A 27,625-nucleotide genomic window follows, 5' to 3' on the forward strand; every position below is an offset into this window, starting at 1 on the left:
AAGCATTCGTATTGGAAACTATTTGTTTGCACACAGACAAACATACATACAAACATACTTAACTACACACTCACACATATGTACATAGAAAACAGCAAATTCTTTACTATTATTTCTTTTTCTAAATTTTCTTTGTTTTTTTCCTTTTTTATTTTTTGCCTTCTTTTTCCGCCACTTTCCTTTTTCTATTTTCCATGCTAGCATTTTATTTTTTATTTCTTTTTGCTTACCTACTATGCCTAGCTTCGTTGGCCACATTGCACCCATTTTTTGACATTTTGATGTTTGTAGTTTCATTACATTTAATTATGTTTCGTTCGTCTAATCTTCGTTTCCTTTCTTCTTTTTCTCTTTCAGTAATTATCATATTTACACCAACTAATGGATTAGTTAAAGCGACAGCGCAGAAATCTAGTAAGTACCTCTGTATATTTATAAGCATGTTTATACTCACAACTCCATACAACTCTGAACTGCTCGCATAATATAGAAACCAAGTAGCTTCGGGATTCACGATTCAGTCTACTTTCAGTCAATGTCATTTTTAAGAAAATCTTCTTTATACATACATATATTTTACAATAGACGGAGTGTTAATACGAATACTTTTATTCGAAAATAGACACTTTGACATTCTGACAACCTCTACTCAGTGAAAGAGAGAAGGGAAGAGAACGGTCGTAATTCCCCCCTAGCGCAGAGTTCTCTTGGGGGCCGGATGCTATGCAACATTTTTCTGCAGATTTGTTCTATACCAATTCACTACAATCAGTTCCGAACTTCGGTGTTCTCTCAGGGGCCGTCATTTGTAGGTGGAATTTTAACGGTTTTTCCGTAGATAATTTTAATTTACTCTATTGTTGTTTTAACTATTTTGAGATAAATTAATTTTCTTACTACATTATTCGCACTCCTTCTATTTCAAAACACATCTAGAATATTTTGTGCCCAAAAAAGCAAGTTCCTCTGTACTTTTACCTTCAGAAATCTCCATCTTTTGACAGAAGCTTTGCAAAGCACTTTATAACTTTATTCTAACTCAACAGTCGTTGCCAAATTGTCGTCTATTAGATCCGAAATAAAAGAAAACGTCTTTCATTCGTAAGTCGTGCTTATCTTTGAGTTATCAGTAAAACACTCTCTCAGTCTCCATTTTTTGGACGAACTTAATAGTAATATAAGTTAAGTACGTTCTAATTTTATTGAAACTCAAACAACCGCCTCCCAATTGTAGTTTTTTTAACCCAGATAAAATCTTAGGTTAGGTTAATCTGCTAGGTCAATAAGCTATGCACAGACCAGTTTTGGTCGTTTGGGGTTCAGTTTCTATGTCCATGAGGAGTAGTCATCCTTTAGGTTACCAGCGCTTGACGCGAATTTTAACAGACTCTGCGTCCTCACTATCGATACCTTCTCCATGCTACCGCGGGATTCCCAGTTGCTTAAAGCGTAGTCTTGCCAATGCGGGACAACTACACAAGAGATGCTCCATTGTTTCCTTGGTGTCTTGATCTAGACATTTTCATCATGATCCTACAGTCTCGATAGCTCGTTCCATCGGGTTTTGTTTTTTTTTTTTAGCATGCTTCTGTTCAGATCATAAGTTTCCCAATGTTGATCAATTTTCGGCTGTTAGCCCTATACCATTTTTGGCAATTTCGTCAACTATTTCACTGCCCTCGAAGCCTCCATGCTAGGCTGTCTCCGTATGTAGATGTTGAATTGTCTGTAGGTGCATTAGAGGCCAGCTTCGCAAAGCAATGACCTCAGCTTGAAATATATGTACACCCAGATAAAAGTAACCATATTCCTTTTCGAAGGTCAATGCTGGCATTGCATTCTTGAAAGTTTTTCATGAGATACTTTATTAGAATTTGACTTCCACTACCAAAAAGTTGAGATTTCTGGAAGCATAACGTATAAATCTCTCGTCAAAACTTCCAGCCATCATCAAACTAAGCCATATGGTCTATCACAAGCCCTATCCTATGTTTCAAGAAATATCTCAAATAATCTCTGTGCAGCCAAGTGCTTCTCCACCTGGTCTTTCCGTGGTTTTCCTCTTCCTATGCTTTACCCGGCGGGTATTGCGTCGAATACTCTCAGAGCTGGATTGTTTTTATTCATTCGGACGACATGACCAAGCCAACATAAGAGCTGTCTCTTAATTCGCTGAACTATGTCAGTGTCGTCGTATCTTTCATACAGCTCACCGTTCCATCGACGCAAAGAATGCCAATGCGCAAAGGGCCATAAATCTTCCGCAGAACCTTTCTATCGAAAACACGTAACGCCGACTTATCAGATGTTGTCATCGTCCATGCCTTTGCATCATATAGCAGAACGGGAACAATGAGTGACTAGGTTTTTGTACGTCGACAAAGGACTTTACTTCTAAATTGCCTACTCAGTTCGAAGTAGCACCTGTTACCAAGAGTTATTCTGCGTTGGATTTCAAGACTGATGTTGTTGTTGATGTTAATGCTGGTTCCAAGATAGAGGAAATTATTTAGTCAGAAGATTAGAAAAGCTTATATCACTGACTGAGGTTCTGTCAATCCCAAAAGTCACAACCTGAAACAAATTTATCTCACTTCTTTCGATATAGGGAACTCCTTAAGATTTGTAGATTAGAGAAGCTTTTGAACGTAGCTTTGATAATGGTGACGGTGGTGGGGACTAGTAGCCATCAGTTGTAGTGAGATTGTCGTGACAAATTTTGTATATAAAAAGGAGCTGTGGTTTTCTATGAGTTCTAGTGCTTGAAAAAGGAGCAATATGGGTCTGTACACCTCTACGTAGACCATAGAGTCAGTTTTTAAAGACATACCTGTCTAAAAGAATATATTGACAGCAGAAAATCGAGGGCCAGACGCACTCGAGATATCTTTTGGTTATTTCAATCAGGGTTTGTTCTTCTCACTTTTTTAGGAGATTAGATACCGATATCTAGATAGCAGAAAAGGCGCAGTTTCACTAAGAAATAATTGTGTAAGAAAGCCAATTCTTCCTCATATCGCTTTGAAACTATTTCTTGGCACTAGTAAAGCTTATCTGATTGAACTATTAAACTGTTTTTCGGTTTTGAAAATAATAGTTTAAAGATGATAGAATAGATTAAATATTTCAAAATTAAGGTAGACAAGTTTGAATTTTTTTTAGAAACCTTTTTTTGAAAATTTTTTTAAAAATATTTTTTAAAATATTTTTTTTTGAAATTTTTTTTTTTTTATTTAAATGGAAATTCCAAAAATAGTACACAATATATTGTTTTTGCGTTTTTTCCCCACATAGTGCAATTTGTATATATGTACATACATACATACATATGTGTGATCGCAATTTTTCTAAGCTTCTAAGATTTCACAAATATTTTTTCAATGTCAACACCCTGATCTCTGTGCGCACTGCCAACCGAAAGGGGGAGAAATTGCAACCCTTATTTCATAGGTAATAACTCAGCAGTCAAAAAGTGCGTACATGAACTGCTGTCCCACACGCAGACCGGTGTCGATGACTGCCAGCAACTAAGCGCACACACACACACATAAACGTATATGTTATACGCATCTAGTCATACGCACAAACTGCACGCACATTTCTAATATCCGATACGCAGAACAGACGAACAGGCGCACAGCACGAGAGCAGCAGAACGCACAGCAAAACTAGAAAATAGCAAAAGTAAAAATGTAATTGAAGTGCAAAAGAAATGAATGCATTGAGCGAAATCAGAAAATCATGCAGCACCACCAGAAATAGCAACAGCAGCAACAACAACCACAACAAAGTGGGCGAACAGCAATAAATCTAAAATATACGCACAGCGTCTATTTTCATGGCCACGCCACACCACACTGTCCCATTGTCAAATACAGGGCACACGCATACAAATGCAAAGAAAGAATTCAAACAGCTCGAAAGGCTGCATACAGCTAGGCATAGGGTGGATGCGCGCAGTTGCAGAAAGCCAAGCTGTAGCTGCGATTGCATGTGTGTGTGTGTACGAAAATGAAATAAGGAAGGAAGTCAGCAAGGATATGCGTTTAGGCCGATCCATATATACATACATACATACATATGTAAGTATGTATGTGTGTGTGATGCGTTACATGTGCCACCACTGTAGCGGTGGTGGTTGTACTGTGCGTAGTGCGTACATATACCGCTGCCGGATAGGCCCAGAACAGGGTGCGTGCACACGCATACTCTGCTACGACAACGCCTATGCTGACGGTGGATGTTTAAGTGTTTACATTGTGGCATGGTTAAGCCATTACGCGGATTTCGCTGCCGTTAGCAACGGGCACTTCGCTACACCGCTTATGGCATAGTAAAAGTTTGTGCAAATAAATAGTAGCATGAATTCAATACAAAAATAGGCGCGTTGAAATGCGTAGAGCGCGTTGCGTAGCGTAGTTTAGAGTCTAGTCAGCTACGCTAGCAGCGTCTAAGCGGTTTAGGGTGGTTAATTTTAGCGCGCATGTTGTTGTTATTGGCAGTTTGTCGTTGAAAGCGCCGCTATTTTTCTTTTTTTCACTTTTCAAAGCTCACCGCCTTGCTCCAGTTGACCAAGAAGCGGCACATAAGCGCCTTTATGCCCACAAATACATATGTTGCGTTCACACCAGGCGGTAAAATTAATTTCAGTTGACATTCAATTTAAAATCTTTTGCCAAAATTTGCGCACATTTCATTACGCAACTGTTAAAATTTGCATCCTTTTTGGCATCCTTGAAATATGTTTTTGATTTCCTCTGCTGGCAGTCCGAAAAAAGTTGCTTGGTTGCTTGCTACATATATTAGTACATTAGGGTGTTTTTCTTTTTTTGAACTATTAATTTTTTTCAGTCCCGTCACGAAATTACCTTGGAAAGACCCTAAAAAAATTCCCTGAAAATTTTAACCCTTAAAATTAACATTAAGAGCTGGACCAAGGCCTGTAAAAATTTTCCATAGAAAATACACTACAATCGTGAGTTTTTATCTTTAAATTCCTACAGATCAGAGGTATTTTATGGCATCGCTTTGGCTTTAGACACATATTTCTCAAAATTGTTCACTCTACAAAAGTGCTCAGTGCAACAAAGTCATAACTCACACCGGCGAGGTAGTACGGGGCTCTAAGCCTAATTTTTCCAAGCATTTCGCATTTTTTTTGTATATATCTCGTAAATGATAGGAGCTATAGAAAAAATGTACATGGCAAATTTGTAGGAAATTTTATTTGCTATAAAAAAGGTTCGAGGTCAAAATCGCTATCATTAATACTTCTCGAGATATTCGGATTTTTAAGTAATTTCATGACGAGACTGAAAAAATTAATAGTTCAAATAAAAAAAAACACCCTAATCTACATACATACATATGTACATATTGTATATTCTCAATTATTATGCGAAAGAAATCCAAAAGAATATTTAAAGAGTCATGTCAAACTAACTACGTCACTACTTTCTCATCACATGAATACAAATTTATATATAACTGTTTCTTGTTTTCAATGTCCTTCGAACATATCTCGAATGCCCAAAAAAAGAAATAATGAGCAAATATAGGGTAGTCGAAAAAGTTTTTTCGTATTTCTAAAAACCTGAACTTATTTTTTTATATTTACAATGAACTTTAATGAACCAAAAATGTACCATTTTGTTCGACCACTTTTTGCCGCTTTTCTGCTAGAGACACTGTTTCATCAGCGTAAACTTTTCTGTTTTCTTGGCGAGTAACTGCGACAAGTAATTTCCAAAGGCTTCTTCTGAAGCCAACTTTTCTCCATTAAAAGATTTCTGCATTGACCGAAACCAATGGTAGTCCGATGTTGCAAGGTCAGGGTCCCAGCCAAGCTCTCCCAGTTTTTGTCGAGTCATCAAAGATGTGTGTGGTCTAGCGTTGTCCTGATGGAAGACGAAGCCCTTGCTGTTGATCAGTTCTGTCCGCGTTTTTCGATTGCTTGCTTCAATCTCATCAATTGTTGACAGTAAAATGTAGAATCAAACGTTCGACCAGGCTGGAGCAGCTCATAGTGGATGATTCCTTTTCAGTCCCAGCAAACACTCAGCATAACCTTTCGAATCGTCAATCCTGGTTTTACGATCATTTGTTGAGCTTCACCACGCTTGAACCATGATCTTTTTCGCACATTATTGTCGTATTTGATTCACTTTTCGTCTCCTGTTACCATTCGCTTCAGAAATGGTTCGATTTCATTTCGTTTCAGCAAAGAATCGCAGATGTTAATTCGGTCCATTAAATTTTTCACAGACAATTCATGTAGTACCCAAACATCGAGCTTCTTTTTGTAGCCATCCTTTTTTAAATGGTTCAAGCTCCGTTAGATGATGAATGTTAAGTTCCTTAGTCATGGCTGCTTATGTGACGGTCGTGGTCAATCTTTTCCATAATTCAGTCGACTTTTACCACGATAGGTCGACCAGAGCGAGGTGCATCTTTCACATAGAAATTTCCAGAACGGAAGCGAGCGAACCATTGTTATGCTACATGAACTGATACAGCACCGTCTCCACAAGCTTCACAAATTTTATTGATGGCTTGCTTGGCATTCTTCCCTTCCCTTTTTTTAATAAAAATTTTATGTAAGCTTTTGCCATAGAGACCTTCAATATTGGAAAACCTGAGATAGTCGATTTTCAAGAGCTTACCATGAGACGAATTTCGCACTAGCAAAATCGCTCGCCATAGACAGGAAAGGACAGTAAGCAGGTTGTGCCAGATCCGAACTTTGCGGCGGATCCATAAAAATCTCCCTACCAAGCTTACAAAGCTGATGGCGAGTAACTGTCGATGTATGTGATATCTACAATTCATCTGCTATTAGCCAAATCTAGCCGGCTCTGGGCGATTGCTTCCTTTATACTGTCCATTTTTATGGCAATACAGCTCCGAATTAAGAGTTTGGCTGTAGAGAAGCAGCTCTTAGCAAGTTAATCTCTACCAACCCGACCGTCAAATCTAACTTGTCTACCGTTTGCAACGGCTCACAGTGTTTCAACCAAGACCTGTTTCGCCTGACATTGTCCTAAATGACCCACTTTCCATCACCGTTTCAGAAATGGTTTGATTTTGTTGCTATTCAGCAGTGATTCACAGGGTTTCTCCATGAGTTTTTTTTGCTTTAATTCGTTTGATTAGACGGATACATCGAGCTTCTGTTGGTATGCAGCCTTAATTGAATACTTTCAAAGCATTTTTAGTGTAATGTTTAGCTGCTGAAGAAACGGTACAGCGCCTTAAGTATCTTACCCAAACATTATCAATTCTTACTTGGAATGCTCTTAGAAATTACTTTCAAATGCCTCTGAAATGTGGTATTTTCCGTTCTCCTCGATTAAGTATTACCCAAGATATCACCAATTCTAGCATGACTAGCTATATTACTAGGGCTTTGAACCTCATTTTACTAAGAAATTCAGTTCTGTCAGATATCTTCCTTCCTTCAATACACTTGTGCCAAAGTTTCTTCCAATACTCGAAACATCTGATGCAGTCAATTTCCGGTATGGCATTCAATGCACGGAGCGATTTACGTCTAATAACTTCAATTATGAGTTTGGTAAATAGCCTGAGATCACACCGAGCTAAACACGCCGAATATGGTGGTTGCGGCACGATATTGATTCAAAATGTGGCGAAAAACTCACGAAGAATCAATGCAGTATGAGATGGTGTATTATCGTGGTGCAAAAGCCTAGAGTTGTCAGCCCACAATTCCGACCTCTTAATAGTATCGCGCAAATGACGCATAACAAACAAATAGTATTCCTTGTTGACAGTTTGGACGATCGCAAGGAACTCGGAGTACACCACACCTCGATAATCGAACAAAAAACTGTCAATATAACCTTGATTTTTGATCTGCTTTGATTTGGTTTTTCGGCTTTGACTCACATTTGCTACGATATTGGGTCGATTGATCGTCCGTTTTCGGGTCGTAAGCATAGAATCAAGACTCAGTAATAATAAGTTTCATGACAACCTGGTAGTCGGAAAGCGTTGTTTCACAGACGCTGTTTTTCGAAAAAGTTGAGTGATTTTTGAACTAAGCGTGTTTTCACTTTTCTTAGGCCCAAATGATGCCAGTAAGATCACTGACTGTTCGTTGTCGATTCTCAAGCATCAGTTCTTTTATTTTATTGACGTGTTGATCAGCAGAGGATTTTGATGGTCGTCCTAGACTGGTTCGTCGTTTACTCGTTCTCGACCCTTGTTGAATCATTTGTAGCAATCAAAAACACTTGCTTGCCACAAACAATTATGAACGAAAGCCTTTTCCAACATTCTGAATGTTTCGGCTGCAGAAATTTGATTCTGTAGACCAAATTTAATGGAACTTCTTTCTTGAATACTTTCGCTCATCGTAAAAATCGCGGAATGCATTTTAGAAAGAGAAGCGTTTACTAAACACTAATGATTATTTTATTGTGCTATTTGCCACAGATATCACTGACAGTCCAACCAAACTAAAAAAAAAATATTTCGACGAATGGGTTTTTCGCCCAAAATTTAAACTAAAAAGTCTTACTATTTTTTGCCCGCAGTAGTAAGTATACTATAGGGCAATTCAATTTTAAGTTCTCAACCAGATCATGGAAATAAATGAAATATAAATAAAATTGTAATAAAATTGTTGAAACCATCTTACTTTTATGTTTTACCCAGCCCGAAGCTTTAGTCTTCACTAAGCTATCATCATCCCCAAAGCATGTGTCATCCGCCGCCAGCTTCTGTTTTGCCGTTATGTGTCCTAACATACATTATTCCTTAATTTCTCCTCCTGCAAATTAAAATGTATCCTTTTTCACTTTTTTTTCAATTTCGCCAATTAGCTTAAACCCCTTAAACCCACCGGCTTCCAAATCATAAGTGTAATCCAGTGTAAACAATTCTCTTCCAATTAAATGATTGCGAATTAATAAAAGAAGAGACGGGAAAAAAATAAAACGACTCTAAGACACATTGCCACCTTTCGAAAATGAAAGGTGTGCGCGCAAATATATCATAAGGACAATTTGAAGAAGATTGCAGCTGTCTGCGCAAAAGACAGCAGACCACCAACAACAACAACAAGCAAGCGCGCTAATAAAAATTTCAACTGCCGTAAAGGTATCCCAAATGCGGACATTAAACCCGAAATTAAGTGTGCTGTTTTCGGTTTTTTGTGAGCAAATTGAAATGAGACTTGCGCGTACAAAAACAACATTTCGTAATAAATTGTAATAAATTAAAAATTTGCAGCTACACTTTTTAATTACTTTCGGCAATAGCAAGCGCGGCATAAAAATGCAAATGCAATATTTTGGCATAATTTTATTAAGTTTACGTGTGGGGCGCTTAGTATATGTATGTAAAAGGGCATATGAAAAATATAATGCAACAGAAGCTTATTTACGAGCGGATAATAAAATTCGGCTAATAATGGCATTTGTGCGCGTGAATGCAAGGATGCATGTTTTCGGCGTCGTTAAATACTTGTATGTAAGTGCTTATGTGTCTATGTATGTGCTTATATGTGCATGTATGTACATATGTATGTACGTATCTATGTCTATGTATGTGCAAAAACGACGGCTTAGCCGGCTTGCAAAAGAAGTGTGTGTGTGTGTGTGTCTAAAAAATCGTTAAGCCAAAGGGCGCATGCGCCAAGGATTAAAAGTTGTAGGTGAGCGTAATAATTTCACACAAAAAAAAAATATTCCGGGATGTGCGCAAAATTTTTGGTTGAATGATTTTCGTGTTTTCCAACCGACAATTTTTTTTTACTTTTTTTTTATTTTTGAAAAAGTGTTCACATTTGACGGTTATGTCAGTTATGGCATTCAAGTTGTTGATTTTGAAATCCAACTTCATGCAGCGCTGCGAATAGAGGCGTAAAATATTTTCAGAGCAAAAAAATGTCCAAAATGTACACAAAACTATCGAAAACAAGAAAAAACTTTAACCAAATAAAGGGTGATCCATATCGAGGTTTTCTATGAAAGAAGCACAGAAACTTCAAACTTTATGGGGAATGGCATTCTTTGTCATTTATTTTTTGTAGATTATCGCTTCCAAATGTTGGCCTCGGCTGCGTGTAAGATAGTCCATCCGTTGAGTCCAATTTTCGATAACTCGTTCGAGCATTTCGACTGGTAACTGGCGAATGACACGCGTGATGTTTTGCTCCAGGAAAAAGTATAACGATGTGATATCACACGTTCTTGGTGGCCAATCGACGGCCCAAAACGTGAAATTATCTGCTCACCGAAGTGTTCTCTCAATAAATCGATGTGTGAATAGTGGCACCGTCTTGTTGAAACCAACGTCGAGCTCACGACAACGGTCGCCATTGACAGTAAGGTTCTCATCGACATCATTTTGTTCTTGTTCTTTGAGCCAAAAAAGGATCTCATCACCGAACAAAATTTGGCTCGAAAAGGTCTGATCTTCTTGGAACTTTTCAAGAATCCATAGACCGAAGCGTGATCGTTTGGAGAGGTCGAGGTCGATCAATTCTCAGTTTTTCAACTAAACAACTAAATGGTTTAGGCAAAATCCATGAAGGATTCACGTCAGATTATGGAATATCCTTTTTTATGTCCCATTTTCAGTTGATTCTTGAACTTGACCTTATCATTTAAGTAGATGTGTGCCTCTAAAGTAGTAACGAAGATGGGAAACGTCAGAAGTAGTTGAGAAAATCCATATTTAATGCGAAGTTTCCAGTTCTTCACACGTCCATGTTGAGAAAATATATTCAGCCTCATCACCCGCGCCAGTAATTTGGTCAAAACTACTTTTACATTGTTTTACTGAGTCAGAACTCGAGTCGAATCGATGAAGATCCGCTCATTACTTAAGAAAATGTATAGATTTCGAATTCCCTTCTAATAATTAAACTGTTTTCGATGTTTGCCACAACAAGCTCGGGTAAAAGTCCATAAGAGGCAAGTTCATTGGACTAAAGGAAATTTCACACAGGTCTTGAAACTTAAAAGTACATAGTTTCAGAATTATATGGATTTTGGACTTCTTTTCGGTTTGGCAAGTTTAAGTTTAGTATGTAGGGTAGGATCAGAGTTTTAGAGTTCGGTAGCAGTGATCATATTTAAGTAATGAACGGATATCTTAGGGCTGTGTAACACATACTATAAATGTGTAACCCTTAACTCCTATCACTCGCTCCCTACTTTAAAAAATGGGTGGCTTGACAGACTTAATAGAAACTATTGAAGTTAAAACTCATATCCCCAAACAGTTGATTGGTTGATAGAAAAGGGCGGAGTGCAAGCGCCGGACCGCAGCCGGCCGCACTCAAGCCATCATTAGGCCCATTGTGCTTCCGGATGATAACCAATTTAAGCCTTATCCAGCAACTCAGTGGCTTTGGTGAAAAACCTGATTCTTTTCCACCCCAGACGCCCAATGACTCTTAAGTTGGATTGTTGGAAGCCGTGGAATATGTCGCTTCTCATCCGGCTAGAAAAAAGACATTCACATGTTTCAGCGTCTCATCATAGTTCGCGCATGCTCTGCTTTCCGTCGTATCCACTTCTCTTATTTTCTAAAGTCGCGTCCTTAAGGCTTGGAATGATCCTTACAATGTTTTTAAGCTTCGTATTGCCTAGAAGTTGGTCTGTCCATTGACAATACTCCCCCAAAGTAACTTTGTGGTACACCATGTGTTGCTTGTGCTCCAAAACCTGAGATGTTTTTCTAGAGTTTACTGTTCAAACAACCCTTAAAGGAGCTGAATGGCCTTGGTCAGCTTATGGGAAATCTGTCTCCAGCTTAGTTAGTTTTAAAGGCTTGACCTCAAGCCAGCACTATTTCCTTAGTTCAAAAATGATTCCACGCCAGCGTAAACGTCCCACGCCAACATAAAAATCAACAAAAATATGAACCCACAACACTCAAAATTGTACACATAACAAATGTGCGCACACAGTCGTAAATTTTGGCATGCGTATCTTCGTATGCGCACTTTTAACTGTATCCTCACAATATGCCGAACCGTGTTTGCTTGATCGTGCGCCTCTCCATTGAATCCTTTGCGGATCTGCTGATCCGCGACACATATGCTGCGGCATGCCGCGTTAAGCCGTGCGCAGGCGCATATATTGCCGGCCGAAATTATAAATTTTTTAGCAAAACGAAATAACAACAATAACAATTACAATACAAAAATGCGGCAATAAAAAATTGAGGACAGGTGCAAAATTTCGCCTTGCAAAAAGGACATTGCAGGCGGTCCAATGAAGGCATAATGAAAGAAGCGCAAAATTAAACAAATTTATGTGCGTAGTGCATGAAAGTCTGCGACCGCAAAAAATCGCAAATATTTTAGGCACACGCCAACAGCAGTGCGTCTGAAACTATAAAAATTATATGTAAACCAAAATACTGTTGCGCTGAGCCTTGCAGATTAATAAAGGAAAGGAAAATATGCAAACAAATCCTTAGAGTCCTTTATGAGTACACCTCCAGCATAAGCCATCACTCCGCGCGCTACTCATAATTGCCTGCCTGTGCGACGCCTTTCCTCACTTTCTTCTTTCTGTGGTGTTTCTCTTCACTTTTCGCTTTAAATTCGTTAATATTACTGATTCGTCTGAGCTCGGCCACATCAACGCTACACATGTCCTTTTTACCTACCAAAACCCTCTTTGCTCGATCTTCATGCGATAGCTTGCTTTATAAAAACGATATTAATTCCGAAGCCAACTGTATATGCTTGTATGTGTGTGTGTGTAACTATGCTCGTGTATATAATTTTCGTTCAAATTTCGTTTGCGTGTTTTTCACTGTTTTGGCACAAGTCACTGATCCTACGCGATCTGTTGATCCTACCGCTTTATTGTTGATTATCCCTTCGGCAGGCAGCCGATTGTAGTGCGCTCGTATAAAGGCTGTGCGTGTCAAAACTTCATTATATATGCCTACAAACGAGAGTACAATCACAATGTGTCTGGATAGGCAGACACAGATGTGCGCCTTTTCGGTTCTGTTGAACCCAGTAGAGATGCGTGAGGAGCCAATGTATCCCAACCTCAAAAGTCCGCTTCAATTTTAGATCAAGATATTTAAAGTTTGGATGTGCATTTAATTGTTCATTTTCATCATCTAAGGTCTCACTATATCAGCTATATTTCAGATTTTCGGTACACGAACCGACTTTCGTACTGAATTGCCTTGGCGTAGCATGCTTAAGCTCATTTTTAAGTTAGAAAATTGCGTGTTCAACAGTTAAAGTTCATGAAAGCCTGTTCTTTTAGAACTTAAGAAGACTTCGAGTTGTAGAGAAATTCTTAAAAAATCTTTGCCATTTCTCCTACTCAACAGTTCGCACTTTGACACAGATAGCTGATATACATATTTCCTCGAGAGCTCGCTAGTTGTTATAAGATTTGGACTTTGTAATGTTCCACTCCAGTCAAAAAATCGCTGGACTTTCTGTGAAATATGTTCGGGTATCATTACGAGAAAGGACTTTCTGTGAAATATATTCGGGTATCAATACCAGAAAGTCCAAGTTTATTTTTTACTTATATTTTATTTATGAAATACTATAGTTTAGGCTCAGTTGTCCCCCAGACAACCATAAACACATATAACTTCCATACATAAGAGTTTATTCGGGTTCTTGTAAGGCTAAATAGACGAAACGCTCATTGTTCTGTTCTGCTGCTCGAAGCTTCTTTGGGAAATCACATATAACTTCCAGACACAAGAGTTTATTCGACTCGAAGCTGTCTTATCAAATATCTCTGGCATTCGGTTCTGAAAACATAGAATATTACATTAAATGACGGGGATTTCTCGAATAAACTTAGATACAGAGGCGTAACGATTCATTTTGTTGAAAAAGACACTATGGCAAACAAATCCATACTCTCGACATATAATTCAAATCCAAGTAATCCAAATAATATCAGTTTTAAAGCAACTAATTTGACCTGCCTTGTATACACTTCTAAAATCGGAAGCTATGAATTAGTGCTGTCTAAAAAAATCTAAAAAATTGCGAAGATCTATTTTTGGAAATCACCAATCTCCTTGATTTTTGCCAAAACGGCCTGTCAAGTAAAACAATTTTGGTCTTCAAAGTATCACAGATTGGTTGCTTTTTATTTGCTATCATGAAATGTGGTGCCCATACAATGTGAGTGGACTCAACCTAGACTACACCAAAAGCGTTAGTTCTCGAACTGGCGATAAACCACTAGCACACTTTTCGTACTTTGTTAGTCGCCTACCAGTTTCCGCTGTACTTCACGGCTAAATACTCCCGAAATGTGTTATTTTGTTTTGCGCAAACGCGTGCGATCATTGACTTTTGTCAGGCAATCGTCCCCTCTTAGTTTTTCGACACTCAGCGACTGCGCAACTGACTCGCATCACCTCCAATTCGAACCTACAAAACCAAGCTCACTAATATTGCAGCACTAAACTGCGCAATCGCATAAGCCTGTCTCACTTCGTCGACTAGTTGAGCGCACTGTGTAGTGGCGAGCGTAAAATGCGTATAAATTTGAGTGTTTTAAATACTATTTCCTAATTGCTCTGAATAGTTGGCAACACACTTTTGTCAGGGGTTTGGTTGTGTCTGCCTTAACAATTGCTTAATTCATGCCTTTAACGCTGTTAATTACACAAATTATTGATTAAAAATTTTAAACTTTATTGTCAATTAGAGTAAATTACAATTGCTAGTTTACTAGGCGATTAAAAGATCAAAGCGTGCACTCAACTACCTAACTGAGCCACACAGAGTTTTGTGGTGAGCGCACAAACCTTGCACTTAATCGGCGGGCATAATGGCTACTAGTGAGTTGTTTGAATATATTTTAAAGACTTTAAGAACAAATAAAATTAATAATGTATATAGAGAATCAACAAAACTCCTGTCACTCTATTGAAAATGTCTATAAATTTAAGTAATAACGTCGTTGGTGGGCTCTGGCATTGTAAATTGACAGCGAGTTAGGAAGGATGTAGTCGGTTAGGCGAGATTTAAGCGACGGTTAGATTAACAAAGGCGAGTTGTGCTCCAAAAAATGAAGCTTTGAGGAAAGCAATGTTCATGAATGTACCAAACTCTAAATTTCTTTAGATCATTTGGCTCTGAACGCCTAATAAAACCTTGCCTTTAGTTTTAAGATCTTGAAAGTACCGAATGTTTTCATGAATTCCCACAAAATCTGTCTATAAAGGTACGAAATTTCGAAAGCTTTTACTATTCTACTTTACTGTTCATCGAGCTCACTATTGAAGAAACTCCTTACAGGCTTTGAAAGTATAGAAATTTAGGCTGCTCTTGGTTCTTGGTGCTTAAAGGATTTTGAAATTACGTGGCGATGAGCTATCTAAAACCTCAGTTTTAAGCTAGATCTCTGTGAAATCCAAGATAAGGCAACATTTGTGAGAAAACTGTCTAATCCGATTAGTCGCAGGATCTTAATAGCAGAATGTTTGATCAATCTGACATAAACACAATGGACTCCGGAGAAATGTTGCTTGACTAACTATTAAAATTGCTATCACAACTAATCATTTGCTTGATGAACTCCATGAGCTCTGAAAATAAACCAGCATATTCGACAGAAGAGTTGTCCATCCAAACAGCTAATGTGCTCTGAAGACAAACCGTCCTATCAGCATTGTTCATTGGAACTTGGGATCACCCACAATCAATTCGAATTCGCAGACGGGTAGTTCGATGAGCCACTTCTGTGAAAACTTTCGAAACCGATCTGTCGCAGGATCTTTGTAGGCGGATGTTGACCAAACTTGATAGGAAATAAACACAATAGATTCCGGCAGAATAGTTGCTTGATGAACTCGATGAACTTCGCGAATAAATCAGCAAATTCGACAGAAGAGTTGTTGATTTAACCACTACTGGTAGAACGGGTTGTCTTCAGAGCACTTTGGCGTTTGTTTATTGGAGTTTTTGAACACAGACGTTGTTTCGGTGTAATCTGAAAAATGCGGCAGCTCTCCGTCGAAGACTAACTACCTTATAATATAATCTTTATCAAGTTCCGAGAGGCGATTTTCGTCAAAGTAATCTTGGAACTCAGGATCATCCACAACCAATTCGAATTCGGCAAGCGGTTGGTTCAACCAGCACTACTATTCAAAATCAAATACTGCTCTTAATCCCTAAAGAAGGTGAACTTAGAAGATGAGAAGGTGTGAAAAGTAAACATTGGATGATTATTGAAGAAACCAATCAAAAATCAATTCGAATTCGGCAAATGGGTGTTCAACTCCTCCACTCCTATTCACAATTGAATATTGATCTCCATTCCAAAGCGTTTTTGTTTTTTAGAAGCTTGTAGGTTATGGAAAGAGATCATGAAAGAATTATTGATGTACGTTTCCAGGCCAGGTCCTTCATCACAAGGTCTTTACAACAGAGTGGAGGTCTTACTCCTCTTCTGCTTCCGCGGCGGGTACTGAGACGAATACTTTCAGATCTAGAGTGTTTTCATCCATTCGGACCACATGACCTAGCCAACGTAGACGCTGTATTTTAATACGCTGAACTATGTCAATGCCTTCGTATATCCTGTTCAGCTCATCGTTCCATCGATTGCGGTATTTGCCGTTGTCAATACGCAAAGGACCATAAATCTACCGCCGAACCTTTCTTTCGAAAACTCGTAATGTCGACTCAGGTAGGACGGAATAATGCGTAACTTATAGATTTTGAACTTTGTTCGTCGAGGGAGGGCTTTACTTCTCAATTGCCTGTTCAGTCCAGTAGCATCTGTTGGCGAGAGTTATTCTGCGTTGGATTTCGAGGCTGACATTGTTGTTGGTGTTAATACTGTTTTCAAGATAGACGGAATTATCTACGACTTCGAAGTTATGACTGTCAACAGTGACGTAGGAACCAAATCACGAGCTCGACGACTGTTGGTTTGATGACAGGAGGTATTTCTCTAGCCCTCGTTCACTATTAGACCCTTTTGCTTCGCTGCCTTATCCAGTCTGGAGACAGCAGAACTAAACGGATGTTGTGGCCAATGATATCAACATCATCGACATACGCCAGCAGCGATTCTGTGAAAATTTGTCTAAATGTTGGAACCACTGAACCTCGAGCCGCATTCATTTCTAATATCAATCATTTAACTTAACCTAATTTTATGCGCTGAAAATACGTATGAAAATCGAAATTATAATCGAGCAACGACATTCAACAGTTGTCATTTGGTTGCGTCATGCAAGCGGGCGTGGCACAAAGTAGCTGCACATATTAAAAAGCGCGATAAGCAAAGGTACGAAGGCAATTATGTAAATAAGATGGAAGTTAAGAAAGTAATCAGGCGCACGTAAGCTGCATGGAAATGTGCAGCAATGTGACAAGCACGTAAGACATACAAAACAACAACAACAACAACAATTGCAAACATTAAAACAAAACCTTTCAAAACTGGGCGTGGCCAACAAATGAGGTGGGCGTAAACCGTTGTGCGCTGCCGTTGCATGTGCCAAGCGCTTTGTCAAAGCAAACGCCGCACATACACAAGCGCGCGCGCATATAAAGCCAGTCACCTAGGCGTCTCAGCGCTGCATGGAGCGATACCTATACTTAAATATTTGCACATGCGAAAAAAGTTGCCGAATGGAAATTAATTAGCAGATGCAACACACAATCGCTGACGCAATCAGACGCTGCACGACAAGCGTATAGCGCTTTCTTTTACACGATCGTTGTTGCTGCCGCTTGCGGACAAGCGCACCAAGCGCTGGCGAAATGTGCATTTTTTGATTGTTAGATCAAGGGTATGACCGACCGACCGGCCCGAAAGAACTGCAGCAATCAAAAGCAGCAAAGGACCCTAAGTCAGCACCAGGCCGCAAGTTAGACATAAGCAAAGCGCCGAGTTCATTAGCTGTACGCTGCGCATGCGCGATTGAAAACGCCACACGGCTGCCATTATAAAGGTCATAAACGAAAAACACGAAATTTTTCCATTCGCCCCTGCGCATGCGTTGTGTGCCACTTCAAATACTTACAGAAAATTTTAATGATATAATAATAATGAAAAAATGGTACAACAACAATAACGCAAACAGCGATAAATACGAAATAACATTCAAATGTGCGGCGCTCCTGTCGTGCAACATTCCTCTTGGCTTCGCTGCAGCCAACCGGCCAGCCATTTGGCGTCTGCCAACTCAACTGCACCTGCGCATATTAGTCCTGTGCCGCTTGCTGGTTGACTTGCTTGCTTGGCCGATTTGTTTCCAGCTTACCTCCTTTGGATCCTTCGATTGCTGAAATTCACCTTCGTTTGCGCTGCGTTTATCTTTATGCCTTTTTCTCATTGGTATTGCGTTTTTATTTGCTCCTTTGCGGCAGCAATTTTGCTACGCATACCGTTATCACTGCCGTTGTTGCCACAGCTACGTATGCACTTACACATTTCAGCCTGCGGCCAGGACCAAAGCGTAAAATTAAACAAACACAGCGAATGATAAACAAGGTTGTGGTTAATATCGATATCGTTGCTGCGTTAAGAGCAGGGGCTGACATGAAATTGTGCAGTTGGACTTGCCTGTCATGTAGGACATGCTACGAAAAGCTCGCAACTCATCACAAAATGTGAAGAAACTGCTGCTCCGCACTGATAATTATAGTACTAAACCGATATGGACGCTGCGTAGATCCAAGTGACAGCCAGACACAACGAATCTGTGAGAAAGTGCAAAGCAAACAAACCACAGACTGCTTGAAAAAGCGAGCTACAGTTCACTTCGATCCTAACTCTGCCCTCAGGCCGTAGCAATTAAAGTGTATTTGAAGTATGGACAAAGACTCCTAAGCTTTCATCAAATAGTTGTAACACTTTTCGTTTTAACCAACGGCTTAAGGTCTACGTATACCTTACCGCATTACATCATTGAAGTTCCAAAGGTAGGGTTCGCTTCGGCTTTGAGATCACTGATCTCAAGCAATCGAAATCAAAGAGTACTGAATGGATCGATAGAGACTCCGAGGCTTACATCAAATAATTATCAGACTGGTTTTTCATTAAAGTCAAAGAGTACTGAATGGATCGATAGAGACTCCGAGGCTTTCAACGCACATGAGTTTTTCATTAGCTTATCACACTGTACCACTAGACTATCACACGTAGGGTTCTTCTAAGCATAGATTAGTCAACATGTCAAAGAGGACTGGAGGAGTCAATAGAGACTCCGAAGCTATAACTATCAGACTGGCACTGTGAATCGACTCTCATGAGTTTTTCATTATCTTATCACACTGTACCGCTGGAGTCCTTAACGTAGAGTTTTTCTAAGCATGGATTAATGCACACTCAAAGCGATTTTCATAGCCAACGGAAGCCAAACTGGTTGTCATAAACTTTGTGGTGCCAAAGTACCAAATTGAAAAATGAAGAGACATAGTTTCTTTAAGTCTATCCTTCAGTTTTTATCTAGCGTAATGAATTCCTCGAAAAGCTGTGATCTGAATTACTGAAACTTTTCAGTGATATGGTTATAAACCCTATCCCCGGTCCGGTATAAAATTAAAAAATGTATAGACCTCATGACCCAAGATCTTCATATATGCAACCTGCTCTATACTTCCGTCAAAATTCCTGTAAATTGTATTTCAGTTCAGTAAAAATTAGCCAACAACAATGTCAGCCTCAAAATCCAACGCATTCTTGCCAACAAGTGCTACTTCAGGCTGAGTAGGCAATTGAGAAGTCCTCTCTCGACGAATAAAGAGCAAATTGTACAAGTCACTCGTCATCCCCGTGTTGTTGTTGTTGTTGTTGTAGCGGCAGAATTCTGCCGAGTTGACAGTCCTTGGCCGGATAAAATTCCGGGTACGTTCCGGTTACGTAGACCCGATTGTCGTGGAAACGGCTCGTCCTCCCCGTCCTGTTATATGGTGCCGAGGCATTGACGTTGACAACATCTGAAGAGTCGGCGTTACGAGTTTTCGAGAGAAAGGTGCTGCAGAAGATTTATGCTCCTTTGTACATTGATTCACTCAAGTTAGTATTCGACACAGTACCCGCTGGAAAAAGCAAAGGCAGAGGAAGACCTCCACTGTTTTGGAAAGACCAGGTGAAAAAGGACCTGGCTACCTGGCGATGTCTACGCCAATAAAGAAGAATATTAGCTAGCTCAAGTTCCTGGTTTCATTGCTTCGAAATATAGTTCGTACGAACTGAAAGTCCAATGATTCGATATAAAGAAAAAGAAACAAGGAAATGAGGAAATTTTTGGGATGTGCTATATACTATATTTAGGAATACATTAGAATCTCCCAGTGTCAAGATAACCACTATCAACACTATAAAATATGACTTTCAAAAGCTTTGGACCCAATCAGCTGATTCGTGTATCCTCTCTGCACCCAAACGCCAGTAGAATTACTTTGTATGCGATCTCTTGAGTATTCCTCAAAAGCGTAAACAACCGATTGTCCCACCTGTAGCGCTCAACTACGCACATGTTATCTCACACGCGCCGCATAAGAAGTGAAATCGCAAATGTATCCTTGACGCGTGCCGCCGATAGCCAAGTGGCATGATAGCCAACCGATATGTATGCAGACAGATTCCTAAAAGACTGTGTGTATGTATGCATGTTTATTCATGTATGTATGCATGTTCATGTATGTATGTATGTACATACATATGTGCAATAGTTCGACGCAATAAAGTCGATATCCTTAAGAGGCTGCATTACAGCCTGCATAGCTGCTGTCTGTCAGCGCACACGCACATATAGGTAGGTGTGCATGTGGGGCTGCTGTCCGTTGCCGACACAAAAACAGGTGCATGCAATTCACGAAAAGCCCACAACAACAAAAACGAAGCAATAAAAATCAGCAACTCGGCCGTTGGCGTTGGCATGCATTAAGTGGTCGTCGCTCGTGCCACACACCATCAGCAGCAACAAGCACAACAAAAAGCGGCAAAACAGAAAATGAAATAAAGAACAACAACAAAAGTTGGCGCTGCACCAATTCGGTATTAATTTAGCATACTTTACACTCGTTTTTGTGGCACTTTTTCAGCAAATTATTTTTTTCCGAATTTTTTGTGTAAGGTAACATGTTTTTGTATCACTTTTACGATACTTTTTTTGTTTCAGTTTAATGTTTTTTTTGAAGTGACAATTTTTTCATATTTTTTTAATGTTTTTGTTGTTTTTTTTAATTTTTTGTTGATTTTTTTTAAGTTCTTGTTGCTTTTATCGATTTTATTTTTATTAAAAAAATTTTTATTTTTATTTTTGGTTTCTTTTCGTTTTTTTTTTTAATTTATTCGAAATAATTCAATTTTGTTTTTTTTTTTAATTTTCAATCAACCTTCTTTTTGCAGCCTTCTCATGCTCTTTTTGTCACAAATTAATTACCGCAAATTGATTACGCTTGTCGTTTGCATTCGCATCCACAACAACAAAGCCGCCAGCAGCCTCAGCCGGCATTTTAGCACACGCGCATGCGCCGCTGATAATTCCAATAATTTTGCCTTCTGGCAGTTATTGACAGTTTGACATTTTATATGCTCACGCACACATTCACATACATACATACATACATGTATGTAAGTATGCGCATGCATTTTTGTGCTACAGTTATGTTGTTGTGGTTATTGTTGTTTTCTGCCTGCGGTTGTTTGTATTAAATATTAAATAATAAGCGATTTTTTCTCTCGCCATCGCTTGCGTTTTTGCGGTGTGTGGCATTGTTTGTTGGTGTTGTTGCAACAGCTGTGAAAAGCGCAAGTACGGCAGCGGCCGGCGATTGTGTCGATTGAGGTTAATGTGTTGTAACTTATACAAGTTAGTGTTGCACCGCTATTCTCTTTTTTATCCTCGTGAAATTAATAATTTCCTTATGCTCGATTTTCTTCTACTTTTAATATATTTTATTCGTGTTCGATACTTTAATATCTTAATTGCAATTATTTAATTTTATTCAAGATTTGCATATTTTGTAATTGCAAAGTTATTTGTGTCCAGAATAAAATTTTCAATTAAATGAAAAAAGTATTTAAACAATTTTTGATTTTGACTTTAATTAGATTAATTAAATTTTTAATACAAATAAAATTATTTATTAACAATTAAATTAATTTAAATAAATTTTTACTACATTTTTACTAAAATTTAATATAAAAAATTAATTTTAATTAAAAAAATTTATTAAAAATTAATTAAAAATGTTTAATTAAATTAAATTTAAAAAAATATTTATTAAAATTTAAATAAATTTGATTATTTTTTTAATTAATTTTAATTTTTAATAAAAAAATGTAATTATTAAAAACGTTTAATTAAATTAATTTAAATAAATTATTTATTAACAATTAAATAAATTTAACTAAATTTTAAAAATTAAATAATTAAAAAAATTAATTTTTAATTAAAAAAAATTTTAATAAAAAATTAAAAATGTTTAATTAAATTAAATTAAAAAAATTATTAATCAACATTTAAATAAATTTGACTAAATTTTTACTAAATTTTAATAATAATTTATTAATTACAAATTAATTAATTATATTATTTTTTAATTAATTTTAATTTTTAATAAAAAAAAAATTATTTATTAAAAACGTTTATTTAAATTAATTAAAAAAAAAATTATTAACAATTAAATAAATTTAACTAAATTTTTACTAAACTTTAAAATAATTTAACAATTAAAAATTAGTTTTAATTAAAAAATTTATTAAAAAGTAATTAAAATATTTAATTAAATTAAAAAATTATTTATTAACAATTAAATAAATTTGACTACATTTTTACTAATTTTTAAAAATAATTTAATAATAATTTTTAATCAAATTAATTTTTAATTAAAAATTTTAAATTAAAATTTTTATTACAATTAATTTTTTTAAAAATAATTTAATAATTAAAAAAAATTTTAATTTTAATAAAAAAATTAAAAATTTTAATTAAATTAAATTAAATATTTATTAACAATTAAATAAATTTGACTAAATTTTTACTAAATTTTAATAATAATTTAATAATTACAAATTAATAATTATATATTTTTTTAATTAATTTTAATTTTTAATAAAAAAAAAATTATTTATTAAAAACGTTTATTTAAATTAATTAAAAAAAAAATATTTATTAACAATTAAATAAATTTAACTAAATTTTTACTAAACTTTAAAAAATTAAATAAAAAAATTTTTTAATTAAAAAATTTATTTTTAATTTAAAAATTTTTAAAAATTAAATAAATTAAAAACAATTTTTAATAATAAAATTAAAAATTATTAATTAAAAATTATTAAATAAATTTTATTAAATTTTTATTAAAAAATTAAATTTAAATTTATTTAATTAATAAAATTAATTATTAATTTTCTAAAAAAAAAATTAAATTTTTTAAATTAAAAAAAAATTATTAATTAATTAAAAAATTTAACAAATTTTTTTTATAATAATTTAATAATAATTAAATTATTTAATTAAAAATTAAAAATTACATTATTTTTCAAAAAGTAATTTTTAAACATTAAAATTAATATATAAAATAATATTTAAATAATTAAATATTTAATAATTTTTAATATTAAATTTTTAATTAATTTTTAATAAATACATTTTTTAACTAAAAATTAAAATTAAATAAATTAAATTTCGAAATTTCGAAATTTCAATTTACACTGACGAAAGTTTTAAACCGACAGAGCAATGTCTCTAGCGGAAAAATGGCAAAAAGTGGTCGACTAAAATATGTATGTTTATTTATTTGTTATTATAAGTATAAAAAAATAACTTGAAGCTTGATTAGAAATACGAAAAGACTTTTTCGACTACCAATATTGAGTGATTTTGAAACCAATCGTACTTTCACTTTTCTAAGGCCAAAATCATCTTTCATAATGGTTTTCACTGATTCTTCCGATATTCCAGCGATGCCAGTGAGATCACTGACTGTTAATCGACGATTCTCAAGCACCAATTCCTTTATTTTACTGACGTGTTGATCATCAGTTGATGTTGATCGTCTTAATTGAAAATGATAGAATAAAATGAAGTTTTAATAAGTGTTACATGGAAACAAGGCGTAGTTGTATTCCGAGTTAACATTATTTACCAAATAATGTCGATATCAGTCGATTAGACCCTGAGATATGGGTTTTCGCAGAAATGTGGTCGGTGCCACGCCCATCGTTCAATTTTGACCTCAACTCCTTCAAAGCCCTTTCATACCAGCTCGGGGATAAAATTCAATGTCTTTACCGCGCTTTTAGTAGTTTTTAACAATACCGTTATGTGGGAAGTGGACCTGGTTATTATCCGATTTCATCAATTTTCACTTTGTTGGTAGGAGTTCTCATAATATTTGCGACAGTTGTTGGTTGGTTGTTGCAGCTTTAGTGATTTAGGAGCTATGTATGTGCATTAAACTTACTACTAGAGGGCGGTACCACGCCCACTTTTGTTAACTATTTTGCCAAATTACAGTTCTATATCTTAATTTGGTGTTTAGTTATGCCATTTTATAAATTTTCGTTTAATAGCGTTTTGTAGGCGTGGCAGTGGTCCGATTACGCTCATCTACAAACTTGTCCTCACTTTTTGCCAAGGAACGCAAAGTTTCATCAAGATATCTCAATTTTTACTCCAGAAAATCGTATGAAAATCAAATGTCCACTCGTTTCGAATAAATTTTCCTCTCCGAAAAAACTGCTTAAAGTTTTGTTTTATTTTTCAACATTTTTTTTCTAATTTGTGTTAAATTTTCTACTTTATTTTATTATTTATACTTAAACCGCATATTTTCATACGTACTATTTTTTTATCTTTTTCAGAAAAAATAGCGCACACGAGGAACCGCATGGCAACAAAACACTAGACATTGGAGCTCAGCTTTCATAATTACATACTAAGATATTAGAGCTTCGCTCTCTAACCCAGCTTCTACCGAACTCGCCTAGGCGCTCTCGTTTAGCACTATTTTCTACTCGGCGAATGCACTTCCGAGAACCCGACAGTAATGGCTTTTCAAATAACATTGCATAACCGACAGGACAAAAATGATACAATTAATAAACACTTCTTCGTTTCCAAGTTTTTCGAAAATTTCAAATTGAACTATGTATATAGAACTAAAATATTATAAAATTAATTAAAATGTATTTGTGTGAATTAATTGAATAAAATCGATATAAAAATGTCTACATATGTATATGCTTCTTGCTACAATATTATACTATTATTTTATAAAATTTGATTTTTTAATAATAAACCATATTTCATAAAAACTTGTACTAAAAAATAATGAAAGAGTTACTCAGTTTTAAAAAATATATAAAAATAAATAAAAATTATTTATAAAATATAAATCATTGTTCTTTTAATAACCAGAAGGGGCTAGTAACATAGTTTTTCCATAAGTAAGTATGATCTTCGACATATTTTTACAACAAAAACCCGAAATAGTGCTTAAAATTGCCTTCTTTAAAAATTTGTATTAATATACCATCTTCGCATGATTTTTATAACGAATATTTCACTCTGTGGATCTCTTCCCAAAAGCAGGACCACTTTCTCACACATTACATGCTGCTTTCCACTGCATTTTATGCATTTTTGTTAAAGCAAAATCACTTAATTTTTCATTTCATAAGTATCACTTGATCATTTCAAAAAATACTAAATTTAAATGCATCAAGCTTTAAGCTTTCATATGACACCTCAATTATGAAAATCGGTACAGTAATAACGAAGTTATAAGCATTTAAAGTTCGAATCCCCACCCACTGCCCACTTCCGGCAGAGAATTTCCAGCGGCGCTTTAGAGCTGCGCTTTTGTCCAAATTAACGCACTCTCATTAGTACCTATCTTTTCATACCATTTTCTACACTATTCTGCATAAATTTGCGTTCCATTTTTTCTTTTTAAAATAACATATTTCAACATTTAAGTTTAGCAAACCAAACTGCTTCCAAAATCAGCGTCATGATTTAAGCTTTCATATGACACCTCATTCATAAAAATCGGTCCACCACAAGCGAAGTTATAAGCGATAAACCAGCCGCGTCCAACGTACTCACACGTACGCACTCACACATGCATGCGTGCAAGCGAATTTGCCAGCATGCGATATTTGCCTGTTTCTGGCTACCAGCCACCAGGCCACCAGAACCGTGCAGTAGGTAGCGGCCGAATGGTTTTTCGCTTATAACTTCGTTGTTTATGGACCGATCTTAAAGAATGAGGTGTCAAACGAAAGCTTAACGCTTGGCGCAACTGCTGGGTTGGGTTTAATTAATATACGTATAGAATTACTATATGATATTTGCGTTGCAAAAAAAATTTCGCCGGTTTTTTAAGAAAAAGGGTATAAGTTCTGCCAAAAGCTTCTTTCAAATGAGTAAAACAGATAGCTTGAACGTATGCGAAGCCATAGCGTAAAAAAAATTTTTAGAAAACTCAAGTTTTACCTTTGATTTTGACGTTTATTTTCTATCAGTATTGAAAACGTTCTAAAAGCACTTTTTACGCAAATATAACGATTTTTAGACATGCAATCGATTACATTAAGATCTATTAATTGTCTCTCTTTAATTTGGCGTGCATCACTTTACAATAAGCGTTATTTTTTTGAAAAAAACGGCGTTGGATTTTTTCTTTTCAAAATATCATGGTCATACAACAAAACTTTTAAAACCTAATTAGGCTCATCAGTTGCGCCAAGCGTTAAGCTTTCATATGACACCTCATTCTTTAAGATCGGTCCATAAACAACAAAGTTATAAGCGAAAAACCATTCGGCCGCTACCTACTGCACGGTTCTGGTGGCCTGGTGGCTGGTAGCCAGAAACAGGCAAATATCGCATGCTGGCAAATTCGCTTGCACGCATGTGTGAGTGCGTACGTGTGAGTACGTTGGAGGCGGCTGATTTATCGCTTATAACTGCGCTTGTAGTGGACCGATTTTTATGAATGAGGTGTCATATGAAAGCTTAAATCATGAGGATGATTTTGGAAGCAGTTTGGTTTGCTAAACTTAAATGTTGAAATATGTTATTTTAAAAAGAAAAAATGGAGTGCAAATTTATGCAGAAAAGTGGTAAGAATAGTGAAGAAAATGGTATGAAAAGATAGGTACTAACGAGAGTGCGTTAATTTAGGCAAAAGCGCAGCTCACAAGCGCCGCTGGAAATTCTCCGCCAAAAGTGTGCTGGGGGTGGGGATTCGAACTTTAAATGCTTATAACTTCATTATTACTGTGCCGATTTGAACAATTGAGGTGTCATATGAAAGGTTACGATTTTGCGCAGCTACTATAATAATAAAAACAGTTGTTTTTTATTTAATAAGTTGTTTTATTAATTTTTTAACTTAATTTTGGTTTATTGCCCTGCTATTTACATACAAATAATTATAATAAACTTTATAGAAAATACGTATTACACTATATGGCTTAATATTTTTTTTTATAACTACAGAGGTGTGTACGTACATGCGTATATAGCAAAATTGTAATATATTTGAGCAATAGTCATTTATATATAGAAATAGAGTTTGAATTTTTTTTTCAAAAGCTTTTTCGTTCACATAAAATTTATATTTCTGTAAATATTTTTTTTGTATTTGTGTTTAATA

The 27,625-nt window shown here is 36.1% G+C and overlaps 1 long non-coding RNA gene across 1 annotated transcript in view; it reads left to right on the top strand.

Moving 5' to 3' along the window:
- Positions 1 to 25,113, top strand: part of LOC120776045 — a 133,852-nt gene extending 108,739 nt beyond the window's left edge. The window contains exons 3-4 of the long non-coding RNA XR_005705379.1: positions 358 to 414; positions 24,825 to 25,113. This is a non-coding gene — a long non-coding RNA (uncharacterized LOC120776045). The remainder of the gene's footprint in view (positions 1 to 357; positions 415 to 24,824) is intronic.
- Positions 25,114 to 27,625: the final 2,512 nt, after the last annotated feature.

This window comes from Bactrocera tryoni, chromosome 4 (assembly GCF_016617805.1).
Source record: "Bactrocera tryoni isolate S06 chromosome 4, CSIRO_BtryS06_freeze2, whole genome shotgun sequence".
Taxonomy (NCBI): Eukaryota; Metazoa; Arthropoda; class Insecta; order Diptera; family Tephritidae; genus Bactrocera; species Bactrocera tryoni.